General features: G+C 43.1%; 1 protein-coding gene across 3 annotated transcripts in view; it reads left to right on the top strand.

Annotated features, from left to right (window-relative positions):
- Window positions 1-17,131, top strand: part of RRP15 (ribosomal RNA processing 15 homolog) — a 321,335-nt gene that overhangs the window by 239,483 nt on the left and 64,721 nt on the right. The gene's annotated exons all lie outside the window — the stretch shown is intronic.

Genomic DNA, 17,131 nt, shown 5'->3' with positions numbered 1-17,131 from the left:
AATGCTGGCAGTAATGCATGCTATCGAGGCTTTTCAACACCAACTCCAGCAAGGCCATTTAATGATATGGACAGACAACACTACTGTGATGTGGTACATAAACAAGCAGGGGGGCACCCACTCTTACCCCCTTTGCAGACTGACAATGCAGCTTTGGGAGAAATCACTGAGTCTAAACATCCAGTTACAATCCCAGTTTGTTCCAGGAAAAGACAATGTGTTGGCGGACAGCCTAAGCAGGAATTTCACAGATCCACACGAGTGGAGGTTACATCCGAAGGCTTTCAGACAACTCACTTCGACATGGGGCAAGCCAGAAGTGGACCTATTTGCCTCTCACCTCAATCATCTTCTACCAAAATTTTGCACAAGGACATACCATCCAAAGGCTTGGAAAATAGATGCCCTTTCATTCAAGTGGAACTCCCTAGCAATTTATGCATTCCCACCTCTGCCACTGATGACCTCAGTATTACTAAAGATCAAAGCAGAGAAGCCCAAGGGAAACATAATAGCTCCGGATTGGCCAAGACAACACTGGTACCCACTACTACGGAGCATATGTCACACCAGGAGGTGGGCCCTCCCTCAGTGGCCTCTACTTTTGACTCAACACAATTTCGAAACACTGCATCCAAACCTTCAGACACTGCAGCTAACAGCCTGGGAGATCCCATAAATAACTTCAGCTTATCTCTCTCCAAGGAAGTTCAGCGGATACTAACAGAGGCTCGAAGACCATCCACCAGAAAGGTTTACTTAGCAAAGTGGAAAAGATTCAGCAATTGGAATACCAGCAAGGGACATGATGCATCATTACTGAACATCCCACTTATCTTGGAATATTTGGCAGATATGTTACAGAGCGGCCTCTCATATTCTTCGCCTCTCATATTCTTCAATAAAGATACATGCATCTGCTATTTCAGCTAGATACAACACTGATCCTCCTGTTTTCTCTCACCCCTTAGTAAGACAATTCCTCAGGGGAATCAAGAACATTAAGCCACCAAGAAAGGCCCCAGTGCCAGCCTGGGACCTCAATTTTGTCTTAGAAAACTGACTCTACCTCCTTTTGAGCCAGCAGCTTCAGTTGACTTGCAATTTCTCTCATGGAAAACAGCTTTCCTGTTGGCAATTACCTCAGCAAGAAGGGTTTCGAGCTACAGGCCCTAATGGCAATACCACCCTTTATTATTTTCCACAGAGACAGGGTTTCATTAAGGACCAACCCTACTTTTATGCCAAAGGTGGTATCTAGGGTTTCTCTAAATCAAGCCATTCATCTGCCTGCTTTCTTCCCCAATCCTGAGAATAAGGGGAAAGACTTTTGCATACCTTGGACATTCATAGACAACTTCGATACTACCTGGACAGAACCAAGGCCAGTAGGAAGTCTGAACAGCTTTTGTAGCTTACGCCCTGCAGTCCAAGGAAAAGCAATTTCAAAACAGACTATTTCTAAATGGATTGGACATTGCATCAGATTCTGTTATTCCTTTCATGGAAAGACTGTTCCAGCCTATGTCAGACCACATTCCACCAGAGCTACAGCCACCTCTACAGCATTTTTAAGAGGGTGCCTACAAAGGACATTCTAGAAGCTGCTACATGGAGCTCCGTGCATACATTCTCCAAACACTACAATCTCCTATTTATTCCAGATCCAGAGCAGGCTTTGCTTGGCAGTCCTGCAGGGTTTGATTGCCACACCATCTCTTTCCTAGAGCATACCTCCTCCCCAGCTAAGCTATGGTATTCTACCCACATGTTATGACTGCAGTTGCATTCTTGAAGGACATAGTACAGTTTTGTACCTACCATAAATGTAGATGTCCGATAGACATGCAACTGCAGTCGGTTTTCCTCCCTCCATACCCCTCTATGCCTAGGGTCCACTCCTATCCCCTTACTCTTAGCTGGGGATATCTGTTATGGTGTATTTGTTTTATTGCTCATGTATTTGTTTGGAATCCTGTTTTTGTCTTCCAATTTGATTACAGCCTTCCTTGGAGGGCACCTGGCATCTGGGGCAAGAAACACTGAAGAAAATGGCGTCGGCTGATGCTTATGTACTCCAGCCGCTCTGACGTCGGAGAGAAATGCGACATCAGCCGACGTCGGACCCAGACTTTGGAATCCGGCCGACCGAGGGCTGCCTGAGGCAGGACAACCCACATGTTATGACTGCAGTTGCATGTCTATCGGACATCTACATTTATGGTAGGTACAAAACTGTACTATTTCCTGACTACTGTGGCGATGTGATTATCAAAGGAGAGACTAGTGTCCACCTGGGTCCCAAGGTCTCTTGTCACACGTTCGGCATTGAGTAGACTGCCGCTTTGTAGTAGTTCATGGGTAGTGAGTTTTTAACAAAGGGGGTGACAGTGCACTTTTTGGCATTGAGCTTGAGGCCATGACTCTGACACCAGCATCTGTCTCAGTGAGGTCCTTCTGTAGGATGTCCACATCATTTGGGGACTCTACTATGGCTCCTAGTTTGCAGTCCTCTGCGAACTTCATTAGCCAAAGGCCTTCTGTGTTAGCCTGTACTGCAGAGAAGTAGATGCCAAACAAGAGAGATTCAAAGCCTGAATCCTGTTTTACTCCAGTTGTCACTGGCTTGAAGTCAGATTTGGAGTCTGCAACTTTTACAGTGTGGGTTCTGTCAGTGAGCCAGTTGGCAACCCATCTTGTGACGTAGGGATTTATACCTAGTTTAGAGAGTTTAGCTGTAATTCCAGAATGGGGGATGGTGTCGAAATCCTTGGGAGGTCAAGATAGGCTGTGTGAACCACCTTACCCTCGTCTACGGCTTTGGCGACTGCGTCAAAGAAGTTGATCAAGTTCAGGAGGCATGAACTGCCTTTCAAAAACCCGAACTGGGTGGGGTCCAGAGTTTGGAGGTTAACATACGTTCCATGCCCTTACAGATCAGGCTCATCAGGCTTGTAGGGCAATAGTTCCCAGGATCAGTGGTGGCTCCCCCATTGTGGAGTGGGATAACGTGCGCCATTCAGTGGGCACAAACCCTGACATGATTCTATGATTGAACATGGTGCTTAGGTGGGGAGTCTGTTCGTTCTGTACTTTATGTAAAACGCAGCCAAGGATGTCCAGTCCCATGGATGTTTTTGGCTTTAGACCTGCGTAGTTGTGATTACAGGGACTCTGCATTCTTCCTGTATAGATATGGGCCCTTTATTGGGTGAGGGGGGGGGTAAAGTTAGCACTGAACCTATCTGCCAGGATGTTGGCAATATCAGTTGGTTCTGTAATTATCATGCCGTTGTGCTGTAACTCGGAGCATATCTGGGTGTTGCCATTGAGATTCTTGACATAGCTGTAGAATGCTTTGTGGCTGTCCCTAGAATCAGTGGCGATTTTGTTTTTGTAGCTAGCTTTGGAGGATCTTATAAGGGATCTCTGCTTCTTACTGAGGCTGACCAGGGAACTCCTCCACTCATGGGATTTTGGATTTTACTCTCTTTTGCAACAGTTTCTTCCTTCTGTTGTAGAGTTTGTTTATGGCAGTGGACCACCAGATTGGCTTCCTTTTTTTTTTTTTTTTTTTTGAGAATAGCATCTTGGTTCTGTTTGGGATAGCACGATCCATGCACTCATGTAAGTGCTTATAGAGTGCATTTGTGTAGGATTCAGCAGTTGTAACTGTATTGTTAATCTGCATGGGTGTCATGAAGTTCGCCACTTTTGTCTCAAGAAGCATGAAGTTGGCTTTGGAGAAATATTTTACTGTGGTTTCCATAATGGTGGGTGGGATGTGGATATCTAGGGTGATTAGTTTATGGTCGGATCTGACCAATGAGTAGTTGACTTCAGGTGTGGAACACCGGTCACTCATGTTGGTAATGACTAGGTCTAGGGTATTGTTGCCCCTGGTGGGGGTGTGGATAAGTTGAGCCAGGGCATTAGAATTTATGAATTCCAGAAAGCATTGATCAAAGGAAGTTGGTACATGAGTAGTTTTCCCAGTTAATGGTGAGGTAGTTGAAATTGCCCATTACTAGGGTGTGTGGTTGAACCCTAATATTTTCCACTATATCAAGAAAAGAGGAGTGGGAATACTGGGGCATGGTGGGGGATCTGTAGCAAGCTATAATTTGGATTGCAGTTTTGCCCAGAGTTAGTTGCACTTGGATACCCTCGGATGTAGTATGCTGAGCAACTAGCCTGGAGGTGTGGATATCCTTAATGAATATGGACACACCTCCAACTTTGGCGTTCCGGTCCAGGTTAGATGGCCGAAAAGTGTGGTATGAGTTATAGCCGGGTAATGCAGGGGTGTTCTCTGGAGCTTTGAACTAGGTCTCTGTCACTGCACAGATATCTATGTTCTCCATTTTAAGGAGTGCCTCGAGGGAGTGCATTTTGAGATTTAGACTTCTAGCATTGAGTAGCATTACCCTCAGTTTTTGCTTGCCTGTTCCTGTTACGGTGGTGAATTTGTCATTTGAACCTTGCCTAAAAAAAGGCACTATAAGGGCGACTAGAGCCTTAGCCAGTATCTGGAATCCCAGGGGTGACAGGTGCAGGCCATTTCTGGCAAAGCATCGTGGTCTGTCGACCATGTTGTCCCAGGCAGACAGATACTGGATCCCCTTAGAATGACACCAGAAGCTTAGCCAGTTGTTGAAGTCAAACATTTTTCCTTGTACTGTGATATCATTCTGGGTGATGGCAGGATGCTACTCAGGGCAAGGGTCATACCTGCCTAGGCTACATGATCGGAGAGCTCTTCCATGTCTTTCTTCATGTAGTCCAGGGGGGGTACATCTCGGGTCATTCACACCAACATGTACAATGACAGAGTCATATTTGTACTTGTGGAGTAACCTGAGTGCGTGGGTTATGTGGTGGATCTTGGCACCCGATAGACAGCTGACAGTAACCTTCTCCTTGTTTAGCCTGGTGAGTGGGACATCAGTGTGCCTGACTATAGAGTCACCTATGACTAGCGTGTTGGGTACATTGTTTTGCCTTATGGGCTGTGGCACACTGAGTCTGTGGGCTGTGTGTCATTTGTGTTGTGTTGGGGGGGTGGAGCTTTCTTGCGTTTCTGCTTTGGAGGTCTCTATTGCTTGAGCAGGTTATTATTGAGACCCTCCATGAATGTTTTTGTGTTTCTGTGTGTGGATTTTGGTGGTGTATGTTTAGTGGGACTATGGTGAGTGTGGTGTGGTGCAAGTGTTTACCTTCTCCTCTTGACTGTCAAGTTCAGTCTTGGTTGGAGAGAGCTTTACCTCCAGTTTGGCTGGATAAGTGCATCTCTCACAGGTTGTAGTGTTGGGTGGGAGGAGGAGAGGGTTGTCTGTGTACATGAGGTAATTGCTACATTGCCCCAAGATGCCCAGATTCGTCAGATAGACAGGAGAGAACACTGGGAGCTGACCCTTGGACATGCCTGAGTAAAAAAAAAAAAAACTATTTTCCTCTGGACAAGTGAGGAAAGTGAGTACAAGAGCTGTTTTTCTCTAAGCAAGTGAGGAAAGTGAGTACAAAAACTGTTTTCCTCTGGGTAATTAGGAAGGTTGAGTGCTGTAGTAATTTTGTAGCTTATTTAGTGCTTACAACAAGTTCTGAACAAGTGCCGAGCATGAATAAGCAAATTTGAGTGCTAAAACTAACCATCTGTATCTGATCTAGACTAGTTACAGGAAAGAAACAAGTGGAAATGTGAGCTTTTAAATCAGAAAGTTGAAAGAGATAGAAAAATTGCCCAAACGGCCAATAACTACAATTTCTGGGCCAGAAACCACTCCTTATGTGGTAGATAGGTTACCTAGTGTGTACCACTCCCACTGATAAGCTAGCAGGCTTCCCTCCATAGACAGGCTTGGAGGGCTCAGACACAAACAGTTCTGGATATAGCAAATCTGTATCTGGACTAGACTAGTTACAGGAAAGGCAGGAAACGAGAGTTTCCTTTACTACAAAAAAAAAAAAAAGGGAGAGAGGATAAGCAGAAGATAATTCAAGGTTAGGAAACTCAGTGGTTTGGCCTCCTCAGATGTTCGTTTTGTATTAGGTAGAATGAGCTAATGACACTAGACTGGGAGGAGTGTCCCAGATCAAACTTACAGTAAGGGCAGGCAACTGCAAAGCCACCGAGTACACCAACAGGGAGGGAGGGTGGGAAAAAATACTAAAGCTACTAGCCTACACTCTTAGATGGTAAATACTACAAAAATGTTTATCACAGCAGAAGAACAGCAGTGAGCCACAAATAAAAGTTTTAAACAGATAAAGGAGCAAGGAGAGACTACAGAATGCTTTTAACTGCAAACAAATCAGTTGTATGATGCACTCCTTAGCAGGAAATCAGAACAAACAAATAGGTGCTTAACAAGTAGGGAAAATTTCCCCTTAATACCTTTCACACAGTGACACTAGCTAAAAAGCTTTGCAAACAGTGTGACAGTAAAAACCTATTTATCAGGCCTTGTAAGTTTTAGTTTAACCATGCAGATTAGTTAATAGCAATAAAATACAGTAAAAACTATGCAGCAGGCGATAAAAGTGCTATATATATAAATTGCTAGAAGTAATAAAAGAAAAACAAAAAAAACAGGATACTTACTGTTGTACATCTCCGATCAGAGTTGTAGTCAATGCCCCACCTCCACTCGGCTCAGTGTGTATAGACAGACATCTTCTCAAAGTTAGGGCTTAAATACCAGAATATACAACCTTAAACAACTTTTTAAAAAAAAAAGCTTAAAAGAACAAATGAGTGCTTACTCCAACCTCTAGACTATCCAGCCTCCACCAGCCAATCAACACAATCCTGCCACGAAGGTAAAGAAAGGCTTCTGCTAATTCAAGATGGCCTAGTCATGTGCTCAGAACGATGACTGCAAAAACAAACAGGCCCAGAGATAGTAAACCTGAACTGGGACAATTACAGACAAAATGTAACATAGTTTTGTTAATGAAAGTTATTAAAAACATTTGAGTTCTGTGGTTCCCTTTTAAGATAGGCACATCTACAGTAAGTTCCAACTGCTTGTTCTGTGATTTCAGCAGGTATGCTAGTCTATCCTTCCGTACATTTTAATTGTTTGCGTTTTTGTACTGGTTATGTAACAGAAAATACAAGAAGATATTAATTTTGTTAATTAACATTACAATATTATTGTCATTCATATCTGAATAATTATAGAACCTTTTAAATTTCATCAACATAGTTGATCAAATTAACTGTACACTATTTGCAAGAGATGATTGCGTGCATTTATAAGTTGCATAGTTATACAATTTTATGCAACAGATGTTTCAGTAAGTCTCTTTACATCTCATTTGAAGCATCTTAGTTTTCAGTTTGCCACAGACTTTCTTCCTTTCTTGGTGAGGGTTGTTCGGCATTCTCTATTTTCATATTCTTTATGTATGACTTAGCTTGGTATTTGTAGAAATTCAGAAGACTGTGGTGGATTGCTTTGTTTGCTTTGTATCCAGTTTCTTGTCACTGACTTTCTGGCAATAGCCAACTTGATCCATAGCAATGAATGTTGATCTAGTTTCAGACTGCCTGTAACAGGAACATTGTACAATACCATATTTCTACGTAAATTAAACTTATCTGAGCACAAAGTTTGTGCAAAATGATTGATTCTACCGTAGATTCATGCACAAATGTACAATCAAATATTTTGATTCCAATCTGTTTTCAGTTCCAACTTGCGCCTCCAGCATATACTTTTTGCTTCCTGAGTTATTTTTGAAATTTTATGAGGAATGTAGTAAGCTGTGTGAAAGTTTTCTAGTTTCTGTGAAGATGATGTTTTCCTTACAAACTTTAATAGTCATTGTTAGATGTTATCTTTGGCATCTCCTAATATAAACTTCTAGAATTTGTCATTTATGTCTTTATAGATTAAGATTTTAAATTGTGCTACTGTGGCTCATGCTTTCTATTATTTTTGGTGTTCCTCTTTCATACATGTTATACTTTTTAAGTTGTCCTGAGCAGTCTTATTTCTTGTATCTTATTCTTCTCCAAATCAAATTCCAAATTTATATCATCTAAAGACATGATATATTTTATCCTTATTACATTTCTTTTCATTGGTTTCTGTGGTGTTCAGACTTTGGTGCCTCTAATGTTGTCCATGTTGGTTGCCTGCCTCAGCATCAGAAGGTTAATGTGAATGTTTTCTTCTGTTTGAAGAAATGATTTTCCTTTCATAGATCTGTTATAGCAGTATTAATTTCTTGCATCAGCTAAGCACGAGAAATAAGTGTTGACAGAAATTCTTTTACTCTGTTTCCTCCAAGGATTTGTTTTGAACCTTACTTACAGGTTTCAGATTTTTACACTTGGTAGTTAGCTGGAGTATAGAATCATACTCTTCCATTTGGTTTATAACAAACTTTCCTTCTTGCATTTTTGTTCCAGTTCTTGGATACGGTAATTAAGTGCTCGTAAGTAACTACTTCTGCATCTGTGTATTTCTTTGTAGCATGAGTTTCTCACTGGTCAGTGCTAATTGTGTACGTTCAGTTAAACTTCCAAGTTTCTTTTTTGATATGCGCTGGGACACTTCATTGTACAGTTTACCAGTAACATGGCAAACCAGTTATGTCTATGCCATGGGCCATTTTGTAGTTAACCCATTAATCAGAGGCCTTTTTAAAAGGTGACAAATTAGGAAAATAACAGAATGACCACAAACTTCGAATTAAAATAGGGTAGTCAGAAGCCACAGTTCGGAGGGTCATAGGCCATCTAGATTAATTATGCAGTCTGTATAGCAGATAAGATATGCATGAGTATAACACAAAGAACCAGATTTCCCTGAAGCATGCAAAGTAGGGGCTTCTAGAGCAGTGTGGATCATACAAGGCATGTGTACGATTATACATAGTACAGCTGACTGTTTTCAGGCTTTCATTCCTGTAGTTTTGGGAACTGTGTCCAGCTAGTTCTTGCAGGGGACAGTGCACATTAGCTGTAAAAGTTATTGATACCATAATGCTAGACCTGTAAATAGATCTGAAGGAATCTGTCCTCACCATCCTCTCCCTTCGTATTTATTTTGATATTGTAACGGCTTTGGCTTGATGTTCATCGTGTTACCCTGCTGCAGTCATCACACTTGGGTTATCCTGTCGTCAGGCGGTCCCGCAGTCTGCTGGAATTCCAAAGTCTTGGTCCGGCGTCGGTTGCTGTCGCTTCTTCCCTGACAGTGCGCCAGGGGTATAAATAATGCATCCAACGCCATTTTCTCCAGTCTTTCTTGCCGCGTGGTGCCTGAAGCAGAAGCAGTTCACAAGTGCCGGTCGGCCGACTCCTGAGATTTTCAAACTCGAATTTCAGACCAAAGTCTTCAGTAAAGCTAAGTACCCTGTTGGGGAAACTTTTTCTTGCCTCAGACAGATGTCAGAAAAAGTTAACAATTGTATTTCTTGTGGGAAGCAAATACCTCATAAGGATTTTCATTCTTACTGCATACCTTGCCTAGGCCCAGACCACGACGTCATTAGTTGTCGTTTTTGTGCTAGGTTTAATAAGCGTACTATAAAAAGACTCTTTGATTTCGTACGACACTACTTCGGTAGAAAATTTAACTACACCATGCCGTCGGAGCAACCAACTACTGGCGTGCACAAAAAACGCAAGGATAAGGACAGGCAGCCTAGACTCAAGCCAGACTCCGAGGCCTCGGCTGCGGTCTCCGGTTCACCGGTCTTCAGTGAGACTCCGCAGTCCCTGACTACCGCAGGTCTGGAACCCGAGACCGCTTCGGAACTTTTGGCGGAATGTACCAGGCCGACGCAGCCATTTTGTACAGCCCCTACCGACGACACTGCTGAAAAAGATATCGGTGCTGCAGAAACTCCGTCTGTTTCTGAAGGCGTCTTCAGACCGACGACGCTCACCATTAAAACTTACCCTAAGACGAAGACTCCTATTAAACCTAAAAAGACTACACTTCAGTCCCCTGTTCAAGGCCCCATGCCTAAGAAACAGATGCTCAAAATGGATGAAGATTTGATTTCTTTAATCAGGGGTTCCCAACCCCCTCCTGACAAAAGGCCTAGACAAGAGGAAGATTATGCATCCTTTAAACAGGTGTCCATTTCCTCAGGCTCCTCAGAGGACCGGGATTACTACTTCTCCCCTTATGAAGATTCTGATGCTGAGGATTCCATTCCCTCAGCTTCTCCACCTGAAGACTACTCCTTTGGGGAAACTTTACACACTACGAGGGAGCACTTTCACTGGGAAGGTCAGGACTACTGTGACTCAAAGAAAAGGCTCAGAGAGTTTCTTTTACTCCCCCAACACAGACCATTTGCCATCCCCCCAGTTTTAGACATTGTGGATGATGTTTACTTAGAATCTAGTTTGAACCCAGACTCTCTGCCTCCTGCTCCGGCCAAACCTGACAGATACTATAGAGTGCCTGATTCCCACAAATTTTTTTATAAAAGCCCTGTTGCTGATACAGAGACGGTCTCCCAGGGTCCCAAAGGGGCTAAGGCTTCTCTGGCAAAAAATCCTGTACCCTCTGAAAGGGACTCCAGAGCACTAGACAGGTCGGGGGACAAGGTTTACACCTCAGCCACTTTAGCTATGAAGGCACTAAATTGCCAATTTCACATGTTAAAGTATCAGCAATTTCTTATATCTCAGTTAAAACAAAGAATGAGCACTCTCCCTCAACAGTCTGAATTGAAAGAAATGCAGGATCGGTTGCGCGCAACTGAACAGGTGGGCAAACATACTTTACAATGTGGGTTTGATTCTTTAAAGGCTTCCTGCAGAGCAGCTGTCACTGGGTCTGTTATACGTAGACATGCTTTGTTAAAGGAACAAACTCTGCCTGATCATGTTAAAGCAAAGCTTCTAGATGCTCCCTTACAGCAGGATGTTCTTTTTGGAGTTAAAGCAGAAGAAGTCTTAAAGAAAATGGAGGATAAGGCTAAATCCATGCAGACAGTCAAAGATTTCCTACAGGTACAGGCCCCCTCGCTTCAGCAGAAATTGGCCATCAAAAAATTGGTCCTTTCCAGCTACTGACAGACCACAGAGGGGTAAATACAGACATCCAAGAGGCAGAGGACAACCTCAAGCCCAGTACAAACCTCGCCAATGGGACACTGCAACACAGAAGGGAGGAGAAGACAGGTCCCAAACTACCAGAAGGCAAACTCAATGACTTGCACCTCATCTGGCCAAGCAACAGTCTCTTGGCAGCCCCCTTGGGAGGAAAACTCGCACTTTTTTCGGACAACTGGCACATTGTCGCAAAGGACAAATGGGTCCTAGACATAATTTCACAAGGATACAGATTCCATTTTCACACCTTGCCAATGAAAAAAGGAATGCCAAACCTGCCACAAAAATCAATGGGCAGAGGCACAAAAACAAATTTCAACTCTCATGGACACGAGAGCCATTCAATTGGTACCTACTCGAGAGCAAGGCCAAGGATTTTACTCGACTCTTTCTAGTTCCCAGGAAGGACAATGCCTGGAGACCAATTCTGGACCTTTCAATTCTAAACACCTTCTTACAAGTACCCAAATTCAAGATGCTAACACTACAGCAGCTGCTTCCCATGTTGAGCAAGGAAGCATGGCTAGTTACGTTGGACCTCAAGAAGGCATACCTGCATGTCCCTATCAGACAAAATTGCAGAAGATACCTCCATTTCATTGCAGGTTCAACCCATTATCAATTCTCTGCACTGCCCTTTGGCTTATCTACTGTGTCCAGGGTCTTCACAAAATGCCTGGCACCAGTAATTGCATACTGCAGACAAAGAGGAATTCAAATATACCCATACTTGGATGACTGCCTCATCCAAGCAGAAAGCAAGGACATCCTCTTACAACATCTGGCTTTTGTAAAACATCTAAGTTGCCTGGAGTACACAGTAAACGAAAAGAAATCAAAACTAGTACCCTCACAAAATATGACATTCCTGGGTGCCAGCTTGAATACAATGGCCCAGAAGGCTTATCTGATGCCAGACAAACAAATACAACTGACTCAATATTTCAAAACAATGGCAACAAAGACCCAACCACCTGCAAGAAAAATTCTGCAGGCCTTGGGCTTCATGGCATCTTGTATACTACTAATACCATTTGCAAAGCTGCATATGAGGAAATTACAGTGGTACTTAAAAAGCGTATGGTCTCAACACAGCCACAGCTTGGACACAGTGATAGCTCTCATTCCCTGCCTACAACAGGAGTTTCTTTGGTGGTCACAGGCATGTCACCTCAGCAAGGGTCAGCCTTTCACCTTGCCCCCAGCCAGGCTATGACAGATGCTTCGGACTATGCCTGGGAGGTACACATGGCAGGACAGTGCATTCAAGGCGTATGGACTGCAGATCAAAGGAATCTGCACATCAATCAAAAATAGATGCTAGCTGTACAGAATGCTCTGACAGCCTTCAAGAATCTATTCCATCCAGGACAACTTACAATAAGGACGGACAACACCACAGTAATGTGGTACATAAACAAGCAAGGGGGGTACACACTCCTACCCTCTATGCAGGCAAGCAATGACCTTGTGGAACACAGCCCTGGCTTGCCAAGTTCAGTTACAAGCTCACTTCCTGCCAGGAAAGAACACATTGGCAGACGACCTCAGCAGAAACATCATGGATCCCCACGAGTGCAAACTGGATCCACAAGTATTTGCAATGATGACTCAAAAATGGGGCCTTCCAGACATAGACCTGTTTTCCAGCCCTCAAAACTATCAACTAACAAAATTCTGTACAAGGACACTTCATCATCAAGCTTGGAAAGTGGACGCGCACTCATTTAGCTGGAAAAACCTGACAGTATATGCCTTCCCTCCATTGCCTCTCCTCACAAAGGTGCTTCTAAAAGTCAGGAAGGAGAGACCACAACTGATACTCATAGCCCCAGACTGACCACACCAGCACTGGTACCCGCTATTGAGGAATATGACCCAGGGCCCACCTTGGATTTTACCACAAATTACCCATTTGCTCACACAGCAAGACAATCAGATTCTTCACAGCCAGCTCAAAACCTTAAACGTGGCTGCATGGCAGATCAACTAAGCATCCAGCCAGCTCCTCTTTCCCAAGAAGTTATGGATGTTATTCTGGAAGCTAGGAGGCCCAGCACCAGGAAGTCTTATTCGGACAAATGGAAAAGATTTTGTGCCTGGAACCAAACTCAAGGCCAAGACACAATTCAGCCTCACATACTACAGTATTTAACTGAGACGTTGCACAAAGGACTGTCTTTTTTTTTCTTCCATTAAAATCCATGCATCAGCTATTTCAGCCCACTACAACACGGATCCACCCTTATTTTCTCATCCACTTCTAAGGCAGTTCCTCAGAGGGGCAAAAAACATTAGGCCCCCCCAGGAGAGCACCTACACCAACATGGGACCTCAACTTTGTTCTGGAAAAACTCATGGTACCTCCCTTTGAACCAGCTTTCTCTGCAGATCTACAGTTCCTATCATGGAAGACTGCCCTGCTGCTAGCAATAACTTCAGCTAGAAGAGTCTCAGAGCTGCAGACACTAATAACAGTGGAACCCTTCCTCATTTTCCATCAAGATAGAGTTTCTCTACGAACTAATCCTTCTTTCATGCCTAAGGTGGTTTCCAGTGTGGCTTTAAATCATGCCATCCACCTACCCACCTTCTTCCCAAATCCACAGAACAAAGGAGAAAGACTCCTGCATTCCTTGGACATTCACAGGCAACTTCGTTACTATTTGGATAAAACTAAGGCTTTCAGCAAATCTGACCAGCTCTTTGTATCCTATGCTACAGCTTCACAAAGGAAGGCTATATCAAAACAAACCATTTCCAAATGGATAGGACATTGCATTCGTTTTTGCTATACCCATCATGGAAAACCAGTTCCTGCTACCATTATGCCCCACTCTACCAGGGCAACAGCTACATCTACAGCCTTCCTCAGGTGGGTTCCAACCAAGGAGATTTTGGAAGCTGCAACTTGGAGTTCAGTACACACCTTTACCAAACACTATTACTTACCTCTTTACTCTAAGACTAGGGCTGGCTTCGCTACTGCAGTTCTGCAGGGCCTTCTAGCCTCCTCTAACCCTGTATGACTCCTCCACCCATCCTTAGCTTTGGGATTCTACCAAAGTGTGATGACTGCAGCAGGGTAACACGATGAACATAGTACAGTTTTGTACCTACCATAAATGTAGATGTTAGAGTGTACAACCCTGCTGCAGTCCAAGTTACCCTCCCTCTGTCCCATCTGATCTAACTGGCTAAATCTCTACAATACCTTCCTGATGTATTTGCTTATAGCTGGAGGGATTTTGTGTTTGTGCAAAATGTTCTTAGTTTGGTACTAATTTCTGACCACCTTTTTGGGGGCACCGGATATCTGGGGCAAGAAAAACTGAAGAAAATGGTGTCTGATGCATTATTTATACCCTTGGTGCACTGACGTCAGGGAAGAAGCGACAGCAACCGATGCCGGACCAAGACTTTGAAATTCCGGCCGACTGCGGGACCACCTGACGACAGGATAACCCAAGTGTGATGACTGCAGCAGGGTGTACACCCGAACATCTACATTTATGGTGGGTACAAAACTGTACTTTCCAGAGCTGGACAGGATAGAGGCTTGGGGTGTATTATGGAACGGGGTGGCATTAACAGCTTGGGAAAGTTAATTGCTTAACAGTATTTTTATGCCTGGTGCCCACCAGTCCTCCTTGTTGCTACAGGTAATTTTTATTCACAGTTCTGGCATTGTGGTATCTACTATCGATTTTAGTTTCTTGGCCAACATTTAAATTGCCTTGTATATACCTACAATAACTCGCTAACTTTATGCTTGCATATTTGTGGATGCATCTGTTGTAGAGGTTTTAAATTCATGACGACTCAGGCTTCTTTTTTGCCTTGAGGTGCTTTCCTGATCTAAAGTATTTGTTCTCAGGAGGGTTACTTTAAATGTGGCTTGGAAGACAGTGGGAATATAATTACCTAATGCTTTTAATGAGGAAATGGTTCTTTCTGTTTGCTGATTAGTCATGTAATCTCTTTCATATTGAATGTGTTGCTTTATTATACATTTCAGTTACAGTAACCTAGACAGTAGTCTGTATGGTAAGGTAAAGCGTAACTAGTGACAGATTAACAATGCCAGAATAACAAAAGGTTAAAGATCTTTACCTCGTTAAGTAATTCTCTCATTTGTAATCCCCCTTTTAATGGATTCTAGGCACTTGTTTCAGTAGAATCAGAGAAAGGTAGTTTATTAGTGGCTGTCCCACCAGTGCTTCTGATTCCGAGAATCAGTTTAAAAGCATTGGAGAAATAAATACTAGGTATTACATTATTTCCAGTGTGGCAGAGAGCTGTCATGGCTGTTCTGCTAGTGTTCAAGATGAGCAACTGTGTTTCACCTTTGCAGAGTGTTGAAGCCTTTCATACAGATGAGTCATCTTGGAGCTTATATGTACAGATGAGGAGGCTTAGGGGAGGCAAAGCCTCTTAGATGGGGAGGGGCTGCAGGAGAACTGCCACCTGCAAACAGTTTCATGGTGTTACCTGCAGGTTCAGTAGATACTTTTAATTCTTTTAGGGACCCTGTATTAGATAGTTGGTAGTATGCAACTAACAATGCAGGCATACTGAAAGGATGCTCAGTCCTGGTAGGATTTATATTACTGTGCTGCAAGTGTTAATCTTGCAGTAAAGACGCATGGCAGGTTGATAGAGTCCTCTCCTAGGAAAATCAATAATGAAAAGCTTGGACAATGTACTTTTTATACATGTTCTCTTTAAAGTTTAATATACACAATATCTCCTTGCATATGCAGCTGCCAAAGCTCAGGGTGATCTGTTAATTAAAACATGATCTGAACTGTTCTATGTAATGCAGTGGTATTTAACTGAGCCAGGGAGTTTTATTTATTGTTTTAAGCTGGCTGTTTTACAAGAATTGTGTGTGCCTTTGTTGAGCCTTATAGGTGTACTTAGGTGAGCTGTGAGAATTTTGTGGATGTGTTTGCTGCTTGTTTGTAGTTCTTATCTTTGTGACAGCATGGTCATTTAATGTTTGGTTCAAGTCAGTTTTGGAATGTTCACTGCTTTGTTTAGAGGTGTTTGAGCATTCCTTTGTTTTCTTCCACATTTTTATCTTCGACCCTAGTTGTCAGTTACAATCTCAGCTGAAAGTTATAACGGTGCTTTGGTGACTTGGTTTTATGGTTTCCACCTATGAAAATAATGGCACTACTTTTTTTAATCCATTAGTATTCCCCTGACTTCAGGGTTTTAGGACTGTCAACACATTTTTCCCTCTTCTAAAGCAAGAGCCAGCTCATTCATTCCGCAACCAGGGCAACAGCTTGACTGTTTCACTCCTTGACTGAAACACGAGCCATATTAGCCCATTTGTTGCCTTGTTAAATGTGAGAGAGAGAGGTGCTAGGCACACTGACATTCAAGTGAGAAGTCTTCCTCAGAGTGTCTTTGCTTAGAAGATGCTGCTCTGGGCGCTCCCTTTGCCTGTTTATGCCCTTGCATCACATTCCCCTGCCTTGTATGCAGTGCAAACCACTGACTAAATAGCTGCTACAGGCAATACCCAAACATGCTTGTTGAGGTCAGTGTTGAAGCAGTAGCCAGTTATTCCCATCATCTGCTGCATGAACCCTGAGCCCTAAGCCCTTCCTGTGGAAGCATATATATTTTTTTGTTTTGCTGTGACAGGTAAGTCCTTTCAGAACTGATTGCTATTGTCTAATCATTTGTTTGCCTTGCATGCGCTCACTAAGTGGCTTGCTATGAACAGATCTATTTGGATTCTTATCTCTTGGATGATTGGTTGATGGGCAGCCACTTAGAAGTTGGTAACTTGTAATATTTTGTAGCGATTGCTCTGGTTGTAGTTTTCAGGTAGTTGTATTATTTGGGAAGTGCAACCCTTTAATCTAATGTACATCTTCTTGACAGGAGCAGTCCTGAACTCTAAATATTGGACAGTCTTTGTGCCATAAGACTGAACTCTAGAACTGATCTCTTGATTAGTTGGACATCTTGGCACTGTCTTGTTAACGGACCTATAGCTGAGTGTATGCAGCCAGTAACTAGAATCAT

The sequence above is a fragment of the Protopterus annectens genome, chromosome 1.part0 (genome assembly GCF_019279795.1).
Source record: "Protopterus annectens isolate FY-2018-M chromosome 1.part0, PAN1.0, whole genome shotgun sequence".
NCBI lineage: Eukaryota > Metazoa > Chordata > Ceratodontiformes > Protopteridae > Protopterus > Protopterus annectens.
Note: the sequence above shows the minus strand (reverse complement) of the source record. Positions and strands in the feature narration are given on the sequence as shown.